At 36.2% G+C, this 11,636-nt stretch overlaps 1 long non-coding RNA gene across 1 annotated transcript in view; it reads right to left on the bottom strand.

The window, feature by feature from the left end:
* Positions 1-684: 684 nt before the first annotated feature.
* LOC136043625 (uncharacterized) overlaps positions 685-11,636 on the bottom strand; it is a 184,080-nt gene continuing 173,128 nt past the window's right edge. The window contains exon 4 of the long non-coding RNA XR_010621674.1: positions 685-1,119. This is a non-coding gene — a long non-coding RNA (uncharacterized LOC136043625). The remainder of the gene's footprint in view (positions 1,120-11,636) is intronic.

Here is an 11,636-nt window from a genome sequence, read left to right as displayed (position 1 = left end):
TCTTTAATTTTGCCCAAAAGTAAAATAAATTTCCAAAAAAGATGGCAAAGCCTTCTGTGTCTTCTAGTTGCACACGAAATGTTATTTTTATAGTTGTTCCCATGGTTGGTCATACTTCCCAAAAATATGCCACGCATTTTCAACGTAACACCTTAAATTTAGGTAATCTCTTCTTAGATCATATTGCCGTTCAATGACGGACAAATACATTTTAAAATGGGGATAAATCCATTTATTTAGACCGTGAAAAAAACTATAATAGTCCCGATATTTTGATCACATATACAGCTATCGTTATCAGTAGAATTAATTAAATAATATAACTGAAATTAACATATTAATACATAAAAAATAACTTTTTGGGTCATTTACAAAATCATGAACTTCCGGATTATTTAATAGACTATTTTCAGACAGAGTTCACTGAAAAGTTTCTTCAATTTCTTGATTTAACTTTACTTTTTTAATCTTGACCGAAAGTAAACTAATTTCCAATGAAGGTGGCAAAGTTTTTTCGTGTCTTCAAAATGCGAACGAGACGTTGAGTTTATAGTTGTTCACTTGGTTGGTTTCATTTGCCCATATATACGACGCATTTTGGACGTAACAACTTAAATTAGGCATTGTATTCTTAGACCTAACTCCCGTTCTATGACAAACAAAAAAAATTTCAAATGGGGATAAATCAATGTATTTAGACATAGAAAAAAAAAACAGGCACAGAAGTTTAGATATGCTGATCACAAATACAGCTTTTGTCATCAGTAGAATTAATAAAATAATATAACAGGAAATTAGCATATTTACACACACAAAAAATAACTTTTTGCGTCATTCAAAACATAATAAAATGCTGGATTATTCACTACATTATTTTCAGAGAGAGCTCACTGAAAAAATCATTCAATGTCTTGATGTAGCCCACCATTCCCTCTTTAATCTTGCCCAAAAGTAAAATAAATTTCCAATGAAGGTGGTGGAGTCTTCTGTGTCTTCTAATTGCAAACGAAATCTTGAATTTATAGTTGTTCATTTGGTTAGTCTCATTTCATCATATATACGAAGTTTTTTGACGTAATACCTTAAATTAGGTATTGTCTTCTTGGACTATACCCCGGTCTATGAAAAACAAAAAATTCTGAAATGAGGATAAATCTATTTATTTAGACAGTGAAAAAAAAAACAGGGGTAAAAGTCGAGATATTTCGATCACACATACTGCGATCGTCATTAGTCGAATTACTAAAATAACATAACTGAAACTAGCATATTTATATAAAAAAATTTTGGATTGTTTGCAAAATAATGAACTTCAGGATTATTTTTTATTTTTAAAGAGAGTTCACTGAAACACACTGTCGTTCTTAGACGAACAAATAAATTTTCAGATGGAGATAAATCCATTTATTTAGACAGTGAAAAATACAGGTACAAAAGTCCAGATATTTTGATCACATATACAGCGATCGTCATCAGTAGAATTACTAAAATAGTATAACTGAAACTAGCATATTTATACAAAAATTCAATTCAATAATATATATTATAACAGAAAACACATAACCGCTGTACATAATCTGCCAGGAAAGCACAAAAAGTGCTTGGCTAGGGCCAAAACCTAACTCAAGAATGATTAAATAAAAACAGCCGAAAAAACAAGTAACTTTTTGTGTCATTTACAAAATAATGAAATTCCAGATTATTTACTAGATTATATTCAAAAATAGTTCACTGAAAAGGTTATTCCCGGACTATTTACTGAATCAACTTATAATCTATATAAAATTTAATATTTTCTCTACTACCTATGCTATCTCTCACTTTCTACAGTGCCTCTAAAACTTTCTGGCGTTTGCTTTCACAATCATCATCAAAATATCTATTCTTAATACCATTCTTAACTCTGCAATTTATCTTCATTAACTAATGAAGTTATAAACAAAATCATTAACTATTGCTAACGACTCCTCTATACTTCCTTCACCTAGTAAAACCAAACATTCATCCAATTCTTGCTGAACTTCTTTACTCGCCATCACACTCCACCATCAGAGAAAATTTTTCTCTTTCTCTCCTGTTACTTTCAGTGCCTTTCTAATCCCTAAATCCTCATTTTCCCTGCGTTTTCTCTTCCTATCACTATTAGCCACTAGTTTCTTAGAACTAACCCTCTCAAAATAGGCTATAATAGGCAAGTGATCCGAACTTGCCGGTGCCATCACCTCAAAATCCACACATACACGCCAAATAGTAACCTCAAACAAAATATAATCACGCTTGCAGAAGCCTCAGAAAAAACAAGTGAAATTTTCTTATGTTCATTCTTTTCAACTTTTCCTTTTGAAATGACAAAATTTTCCTTCCCCCAAAAATCCAAAATTCAACAGCCCCGATTATTCATTCGTCTGCTATGGTCCTCACTGGCCCTTGGAGGGAGAAGGATTACCAAATCATCCCAAACCTCCCAAGTAGCTTCATTCCTACAGGCATGAGGTGACATAAAAAATTCTGGAGTAACCCCAACTTGATCCTAGAAGTCCTCCATAAGACAAAACGAATTAGAAGGAAGCTGAACATATTTTTTACCTTTTTCATCCTCTAATGTACACCACGTATCCTTCTCGTTGTACGAGCTTAACTGTAAAGGGATATATTCTGCACAAAAAATAATAAACCGTTCATCGGTTTCGACTCTTAACCATATGAAATTACAAGAAACACTCTTCAGCCGTTGGACTTTATACTTAGACGAAAAATTCTAAGATACAAAATTGCTACTCCACTATAAGTTCCTACATTCCTATGTTTTTTACGATAGACACCGAAATACCAAAACCATTTAAACTAAATTTCATTTTCCAACCAAGTTTCAGATGATGCTACATTATCAAACATACTCTGCGATACCAATAGACTATTAATTTTGATTTCATTTCATCATTGATTGTTCCAATGCACTATACTTATTCTTTCCTGTGTAATAGAATAGCCCTGCTCTCCCTATTTCTGCGGCCAAATCTTTGATCTTGGAAAGATAGCTTACGAGATGCGATCTGCCTTTCAATTGTTGTGGCCCTACCTCAATAAAAAAAAGTGGATGTTTTGTATTCCGCGCACTATCATTCGGGGTAATAATTTCAGAATTTCCACACTTTGGAGTGCCCCTTTCAACTTGTTGCGCAGCAAAAGAAAACGGAGTTTTATGCACTTCGATTATGTTTTGCAATTGTACATAATTACTAAATGCGGTACCGAACGTCTGCATAAATCGACGCTTGAGTTTTATAACTACGAATCCAATTCGGTGTTCCGCCTTCTATCCACGTTATGTTTGAACTTCCAACAGCTTATATCTGGTATGCAATAGCAACTCCCCTTTTGTATGCATCACTAGGCTCTGTGTGCTCCTCTATTGCATCAGAGCGAAATCGAATATGTAACTCTTGTTCTCTATAAACAATTTCATACTACGCCTTAGCCTGTTTTCCCGCTGATTTCGCTGCCTCAAGTGTAAATTTCATTATATTTCTCGCGAGCAATTCTCGTTCTGTGCAATCAGGCGTTATCAAAGTTTTTGCGTGTCTAAAATGTTGACCTGATTTCAGAACAAATTTCATGCAAAAAGCACTCAGGAATTTAACCAAAACGGGACGGGGTTTTGATTGCATGTAATACGGAAAACCTCTTTTATGTCGTTAAGACGTATCGAGGCGTTTGGAATAAACTGGTTAAAAGTGGCAACTACATCTTCAAGTAATATCTGCGCTTGTCTTGATGGATCGAAGTTGTGTAAATCATATTTGTTCTTTTCAAACCATCCTCCATGTTACTTATTTTAAGTCGCGTCTTCTCCAGCTTTGTTCTAAGAGAATTCCCTTCTCGCTTCATATTTATGTTTTCTGCTTTAACTTAAATAATTGCTTACTCCAAATTAGTTAATAAATGTTCTAATCCCCCATTTATATCCCCTATTTCTGATGGAATTGGGTCTATTTTTGCTGACTGACCTTTCATTATTGTGACCATCGCTATTATTCGAGATTCCTTATCATTTAGATATGACTATCCCCTGGATATTGGCCCTATGTAAACATTTCTTGGAATAAAATGAACAAATTCAAAGCAAAAATTCAAATTCAAAGAATAACGTTTTTAATTGTTTTAAAAAGTAGAATTGTGGCAAAGAGTCAAACTTTAGCGTAAAGAGCAAGGGATTGCGGAGGGGACAACCCATTTCATATACGGAGTAATTTCTGTTCATTTTAAGTTTTAATGTCGCTCCTTACTTTCAGTTAAAAAACTGTTTTTTTTATATTTAATTTCTGAACGTTTTTGAATTAATACATGTTTGATTTTAGCTCTCCACACATATATTATTAAAATGAAATTTGCATATTAATTCTTTTTTTGGCTAAATGGCTTTCTCTTAGTTTTCATCAGACTATTTTGAGAAATAAGGGATGGGGAAGAAGGCCTAGTTGCTCTCCAATTTTTTGGTTACCTAAAAAGCCTACAAGAACTTTTAATTTTTAACGAACGTTTTTATTAGTAAAAAATATACATAACTTAAGAATTAACTTACATAACAAACTTTTATATTCTTCTGACTTTTATTATGTATATGAGGGGGTTTGTCCCCTCGTTAATACCTCGCTCTTTACACTAAATCTTAAGTTTTGTCCCAATTCTTTAAGAATGGGCCCTGAATCAGAAAGGCCGTAGAATAAATAGTTGATATTACTAAAAATACTTTAGCATAAAGAGTGAGGTATTTATCTCCTCGTAAATACCTCACTCTTTATGCTAAATTCTTTTTTGAACCCCTCACATGCGTAATAATCTCTGTTTGTTTTAAGTTTTAATGCTACTCCTTACTTTCAATTAAAAAAAAATTTTCATGTTTATTTTTTCATTGTTTTTTAAAGTATTGCTAGAAAATCCTGCGCCCATTTCATTGAATTTCACTTCCCCCATGACATATTCCTCCAAGGAAAGATCCTTCTACATAGCCCTCTTCCCTCAACCCCACCCCCCAAACCAAAGAAATCCCCCTGAAAACGTCTGTACACTTCCAAATAACCATTACTGCATGTAAACACTGGTCAAAGCTTGTAACTTGCAGCCCCTCCCCCAGAAACTGTGGGATAGTAAGTCATCCCAAAAGACATAATCCTTAATATTTTCGACTATGAGGAACAAAATGGATATCTCAAAATTTTGATCTGTTGACTTTGGGGAAAAAAGAGCGTGAGAGGGGGCCTAGGTGTCCTCCATTTTTTGGGTCACTTGAGAAGGGCACTAGAACTTTTTATTTCCGTTAGAATGAGCCCTTTTGCGACTTTCTAGGACCATTTGGTCGATACTATGACCCCTGGGGAAAGAGAGAGAAAAAAAACAAATAAACACGCACCCGTTATCTGTCTTCTCGCAAGAAATATGAAATTCTACATTATTGTAAATAGGAGCTTGAAATTTTTGCTACAGGGTTTTTGACTCGCTGAATGCGATGGTGTGATTTTTGTTAAGATTTTAAGACTTTTAGGGGGTGTTTCCCCCTATTTTCTAAAATAAGGCAATTTTTTTCAGGCTCGTAACCTTTGATGACAAAGACTAAATTTGATGAAACTTATATATTTAAAATCAACATGAAAATCTAATTCTTTTGATGTATCTTTTAGCATCAAAATTCTGTTTTTTAGAGTTTCGTTTACTATTGAGCTGGGTCGCTCCTTACTATAGTTGGTTACCACGAACTGTTTGATAGAGGCTGATGCAGTATCAGGCTTATGGATAACTTCCTTATAAAATTCAATGTCTTTCACTATAGCTATTCATCGCTCGAGGCTTCTATAAAATATTAAAAGTCTACTGTTGCTTCACCATCTCTTTTTTCATAATGAAATACATATAGAAATACTCTTCATCTTGGAGTTTTTTTTCAGACAATTTTTTAATGCCCTTCGCTTTAGATGGTCTCACTGGTGTAGTCTTACATGATTATGTATTCATACTTTTGCCTTGGCTTGTCTTTTGTCATTATGAAATACATATTAATGAACCTTGATTTTTTTTAAAGACATAGTACGCATTAATCACCTTATCTCTGTCAAAATCCTATACCCAATCATTATCACAATCATTTTCTATTTTGATCCGTTTTCATTCTCTCTGTCACTAACCTTCTAGCCATATTTTTTTCCTCATTGGTTTGTAGTTTCATTACTTCAGACAATTTGCTAATGTCCTTTGCTTTGGCTACTTTTATTGGTCTAATTTTACATAACGGCCAAGGTTGTAGATATGTCTATTGTTCAGGTAATGGGATAAAACTTCTTCTTCTTCTACAAAATTAATATTTATAGCAAATGTCAATAACCATTTTTTTTAGGTATATCTCTACACATATCGTTCAAGTCCATATGCTATATCTTGAAATGCGAAAATATATATTGTTATATATATTATATAAATATATTATACAAATGTATTGTTATAAATTTGTTCTACTGGATAATATTAATTTATAAACTTACTAGCTGTTGGGATGGCGTTGGGGTGGCGCTTCGCGTTCCCCCAAGCCCCCCCCGCGCGTAAGTCGTTATGCGCCATATTAGTTACACGCCATTGTAGTTGTGTCCCTGTGTCCCACCTGTGAATATAGATAGATATGTATATTTTTTTAACTACGGAAAACTTGCGAATATACAACATTCTTCGATGTCCCATTTTCTGAGCATATAAATAGATTGTCAGGTTTACCGACTCTTGAACATGCAACATAAAATTGTCCATGGGAAAAACAATCTGTATTCAGATCTATACCTCGTTATTCTAATGATTGCCCTTGAGCTTTGTTGATGGTGATTGCTAATCAAACATTCCCTGTGTCCCCGTCGTCATTTATATATCCCCCTGTGCCCCCGGCGTCCCTGTTGTAGTTGTGTCCCTGTGTCCCGGTCGTCATTTGGTATATATGATGACTAACTTCATGATGACATACAGCTCAATCCTTATAATGACGTCAGTCGACAGACAGACAACAACTTATTTTTATATATATAGAAGATAGATTGTCCATCATAAATCTAAGATACAACATTGTTTGAGTAATAAAGGAAAAGAAATAATTAAATTCTGACAAAAGCATACAATACCAACACAAAGAAGAATTGAAAGAAAAAAACATAACAAAGGGCAGTCATACACAGGAACTAAGGCATAATTTACGGAGGACAATTTCAAATGTGCTTTCACCAACAATCTGCCTTCAATATCTTCTTGTGGTGGCACAGTGGGTTTGACCTTAGCTTTGTAATACGGGACCCAGAGATCGAATCATGCTGCAGGAATGCACTGCAGGGCCGAAGCATCCAATACAATACAATGTTACAACGTTAATCCAATACAATGAAAAAATGCCTTCAATGTCTCTCATTTTTTGGCAAGGCGGACGCTGAACTGGCAACTCCATACCGTTAAGATAGGAAGCTGTTGTTAGTCAAGAACGGCTTATATGTAACAATCACGTAGTTATTGCACCTTTGTAAGTTTTTGCCATGAGAGGAATTCAGTTCTAAGCGGGATAAGGTGGGCCCATGTGTTAAATTATCCTTGATTCAAGCACAGATGACGAAGAAATTCGAGGGAGAGTGTAAGTTAGTGACCACTAAAAGTTTAGTAGTGGTGAAAATATAGGGGAACATAAAGTGACCACTAAAAGTGTTAATACTACTAATAGCCATTCGCCGTAGCACCAAGACGCCTGAAGCCAACAACGTTACGCCTGCTCCTCCATTCCACTATATTCAAAGCCTCCCTCTTTACGTCCTCCCAGGACTTTCCCTTAAATATTTCCTTTATGACATCCTTTCACCCCAACCATAGACAACCTTTATTTCATTAGGCTTATACAATTGGTCAGCCCTGGATAGCATGATATTCTTCATCAAAGGTACCTTTTTTTCCCTCTGTTCTTCCACAGCAAGTACAGCACTGGAATATCATAGGGAACTGTTTAAGTCTTTACTGTTTAGTCTTTACGCGCCATTGTAGCTGTGTCCCTGTGTCCCACCTGTGAATAGAGATAGATATAAATATATATTTTTAACTACGTAAAACATGCGAATATACAACATTCTTCGCTGTCCCATTGTCTGTGCATTTATAAATAGCATTTATATTCCCTGTGTCCCGGTCGTCATTTGTGTCCTGGTGTCCCAGTTTGTATTTTCTCTTTGAGTGTCCCGGTCGTCATTTATATTCCCTGTGTCCCAGTGTCCCGGTCGTCATTTGTGTCCCGGTGCCCCGGTCTGTAATTTCTATTCAAACAATCCCTGTGTCTCAGCCGTCAATTATATATCCCACCTGTGCCCCCGGCGTCCCCGTTGTAGTTGTGTCCCTGCGTCCCGGTCGTCATTTATATTCCCGGTCGTGATTTGTGTCCGGGTGTCCCAGTCTGTAATTTTTCTTTGAGGTTCCTGGTCGTCATTTATATTCCCTCTGTGTCATTCGTCATTTGTGTCCCGGTCTTTAATTTATCTTTCAGTGTTTTTTCTTTTTAGTTTTTTTTTAGTTTTTTACATTTTTTCAGTTTTTTTTTCTTCTTTATTTTTCAGCGTCACTATGAAGTACATATCGCCGAACCTTTGTTTTTTAACTTAAATCTGGTAGGCATTGATGACCTTATCCAAGTCAAAATCCCAAACCCAATCATCATCGCTATCATTTTCAGTTTTGATATGTTTTGACTCTAGCTTTTCAGGTGGATTTTCATCTAACTGCGCGGTTTTGCGTTCTTTAGCCGCAACCCTGTTTTCTTGCTGTTCTTGTGATTCCTCGGCACGCTTTCTTTTCTTACTTTCTCTATCAGCTGCAAGCCTGTTTTCTTGCTGTTCTTGTGATTCCTCGGCACGCTTTCTTTTCTTACTTTCTCTATCAGCAGCAAGTTTTTTAGCATAGACTCTTTGAGCAGCTTCCTCGGCTGTTGCCATTGTAGGTCCTTCAGTCATTTTACAATTAAACATTTTTCCGTGAACGCATATCTTAAATACCATTAATGACGTCACCGTCATAGCAAAAATGACGACAACTAATTTCATGACGTCAGTCAACACAGAAACATGACTTCACCTGATCCACAGACAGACAGACAGACAACTTATTTTTATATATATAGATACTAGCTGTTGGGGTGGCGCTTCGCGCCACCCCAACACCTAGTTGGTGGGGGGCGCTTCGCGCCCCCCCCAAGCCCCCCCCGCGCGCGTAAGTCGTTACGCGCCATTGTAGTTGTGTCCCTATGTCCCACCTGTGAATATAGATAGTGTGTGATATATAGATATACTAGCTGTTGGGGTGGCGCTTCGCGCCACCCCAACACCTAGTTGGTGGGGCGCTTCGCGCCCCCCCAAGCCCCCCCCGCGCGCGTAAGTCGTTACGCGCCATAATAGTTACGCGCCATTGTAGTTGTGTCCCTATGTCCCACCTGTGAATATAGATATATATATATATATATATATATATATATATATATATATATATATATGGTTTTAACTACGTAAAACTTGCGAATATACAACATTCTTTGCTGTCCCATTGTCTTTGCATATAAATAGATTGTCAGGTTGTTTGTGGGTTATGTCTGTCTGTCTGTCTGTCGAGTGACGTCGTGTTTGTCCGCATATGACGTCTGAATTATTTCACACTAATACAAAAGAAGAAAAAAAACTAAAAAAGGTAAAAACTACAAAAAAAACTAAAAAGAAAAAAAACTAAAAAAGCTAAAAAACTAAAAAAACTAAAAAAAGGTAAAAAAACTAAAAACTAAAAAAAACTGAAAAAACTAAAAAAAGGTAAAAAACAAAAAAAAAACTAAAAACTAAAAAAGAAAAAACTAAAAAAAAGGAAAAAACTGAAAAATAAGAGAAAAAGAAAACTAAAAAAATATTAATAAATATAAAAAATATAAATATAAATATAATATAAATTAGCAATCAACAAAGCACCGAGACACAAATGACGACCGGGACACAGGGAGTATAAATGACGACCAGGACATAAGTAAAAAAAAAAAAACTAAAAAAAAACTAAAAAAATGGTAAAAACTACAAAAAAACTAAAAACTAATAAAAAAAACTAAAAAATCTAAAAATCTAAATAAACTAAAAAAGAAAAAAAAAGAAAAAAGGAAAAAAATAAAGGAGAAAAACAAAACTAAAAAACGAATGTATATACAGACCGGGACACCGGGATACAAATGACGACCGGGACACAGGGAATATAAATGACGACCGGGACACAGGGACACAACTACAATGGGGACGCCGGGGGGCACAGGGGGATATAATGACGACCGGGACACCGGGACACAAGGAATATAAATGACGCCCGGGACACTCAAAGAGAAATCACAGACTGGAACACCGGGACACAAATGACGACCGGGACACAGGGAATATAAATGACGACCGGGACACAGGGACATAACTACAAAGGGGACGCCGGGGTGCACAGGGGGATATATAAATGACGATGGCGACTCAGGGAATGGTCGATTAGCAATCACCATCAACAAAGCTCAAGGGCAATCATTAGAATCATGAGGTATAGATCTGAATACGGATTGTTTTCCCATGGACCATTATATGTTGCATGTTCAAGAGTCGGTAAACCTGACAATCTATTTATATGCACAGACAATGGGACAGCAAAGAATGTTGTATATTCGCAAGTTTTACGTAGTTAAAAACATATATATATATATATATATATATATATATATATATATATATATATATATATATATATATATATCTATATTCACAGGTGGGACATAGGGACACAACTACAATGGCGCGTAACTAATATGGCGCGTAACGACTTACGCGCGCGGGGGGGCTTGGGGGGGGGGGGGCGCGAAGCGCCCCCACCAACTAGGTGTTGGGGTGGCGCGAAGCGCCACCCCAACAGCTATTATAGATATAAAAATAAGTTGTCTGTCTGTGTGTATGTCTGTGGATCAGGTGACGTCATGTTTCTGTGTTGACTGACGTCATGAAATTAGTTGTCGTCATTTTTGCTATGACGGTGACGTCATTCAAGATATTTAAGACATATGTTCACGTAGAAATCTATTAATGTTTAAGTTTACAATGACTGATGAACTTACCATGGCAAAAGCCGATGAAGATGCTCAAAGAGTCTATGCCAAAAAACTTGCTGCTGATGGAGAAAGTCAGAAAAGAAAGCGTGCCGAGGAACTACCAGAGCAACGCGAAAGCAGACTTGCTGCTAAAAGAGAAAGTGAAAAAAGAAGGCGTGCCGAGGAATCAAAAGAACAGCAAGGAAACAGGCTTGAGGCTGATAGAGAAAGAAAGAACAGAAAGCGTGCCGAGGAATCAAAAGAACAGCAAGGAAACAGGCTTGAGGCTGATAGAGAAAGAAAGAACAGAAAGCGTGCCGAGGAACTACCAGAGCAACGCGGAAGCAGACTTGCTGCTAAAAGAGAAAGTGAAAAAAGAAGGCGTGCCGAGGAATCAAAAGAACAGCAAGGAAACAGGCTTGAGGCTGATAGAGAAAGAAAGAACAGAAAGCGTGCCGAGGAATCAAAAGAACAGCAAGGAAACAGGCTTGAGGCT

Source organism: Artemia franciscana, unplaced genomic scaffold (assembly GCF_032884065.1).
Source record: "Artemia franciscana unplaced genomic scaffold, ASM3288406v1 Scaffold_772, whole genome shotgun sequence".
NCBI classification, from domain to species: Eukaryota; Metazoa; Arthropoda; class Branchiopoda; order Anostraca; family Artemiidae; genus Artemia; species Artemia franciscana.
The sequence above is the reverse complement of the archived record's forward strand: the minus strand, read 5'-3'. Positions and strand labels throughout refer to the sequence as shown.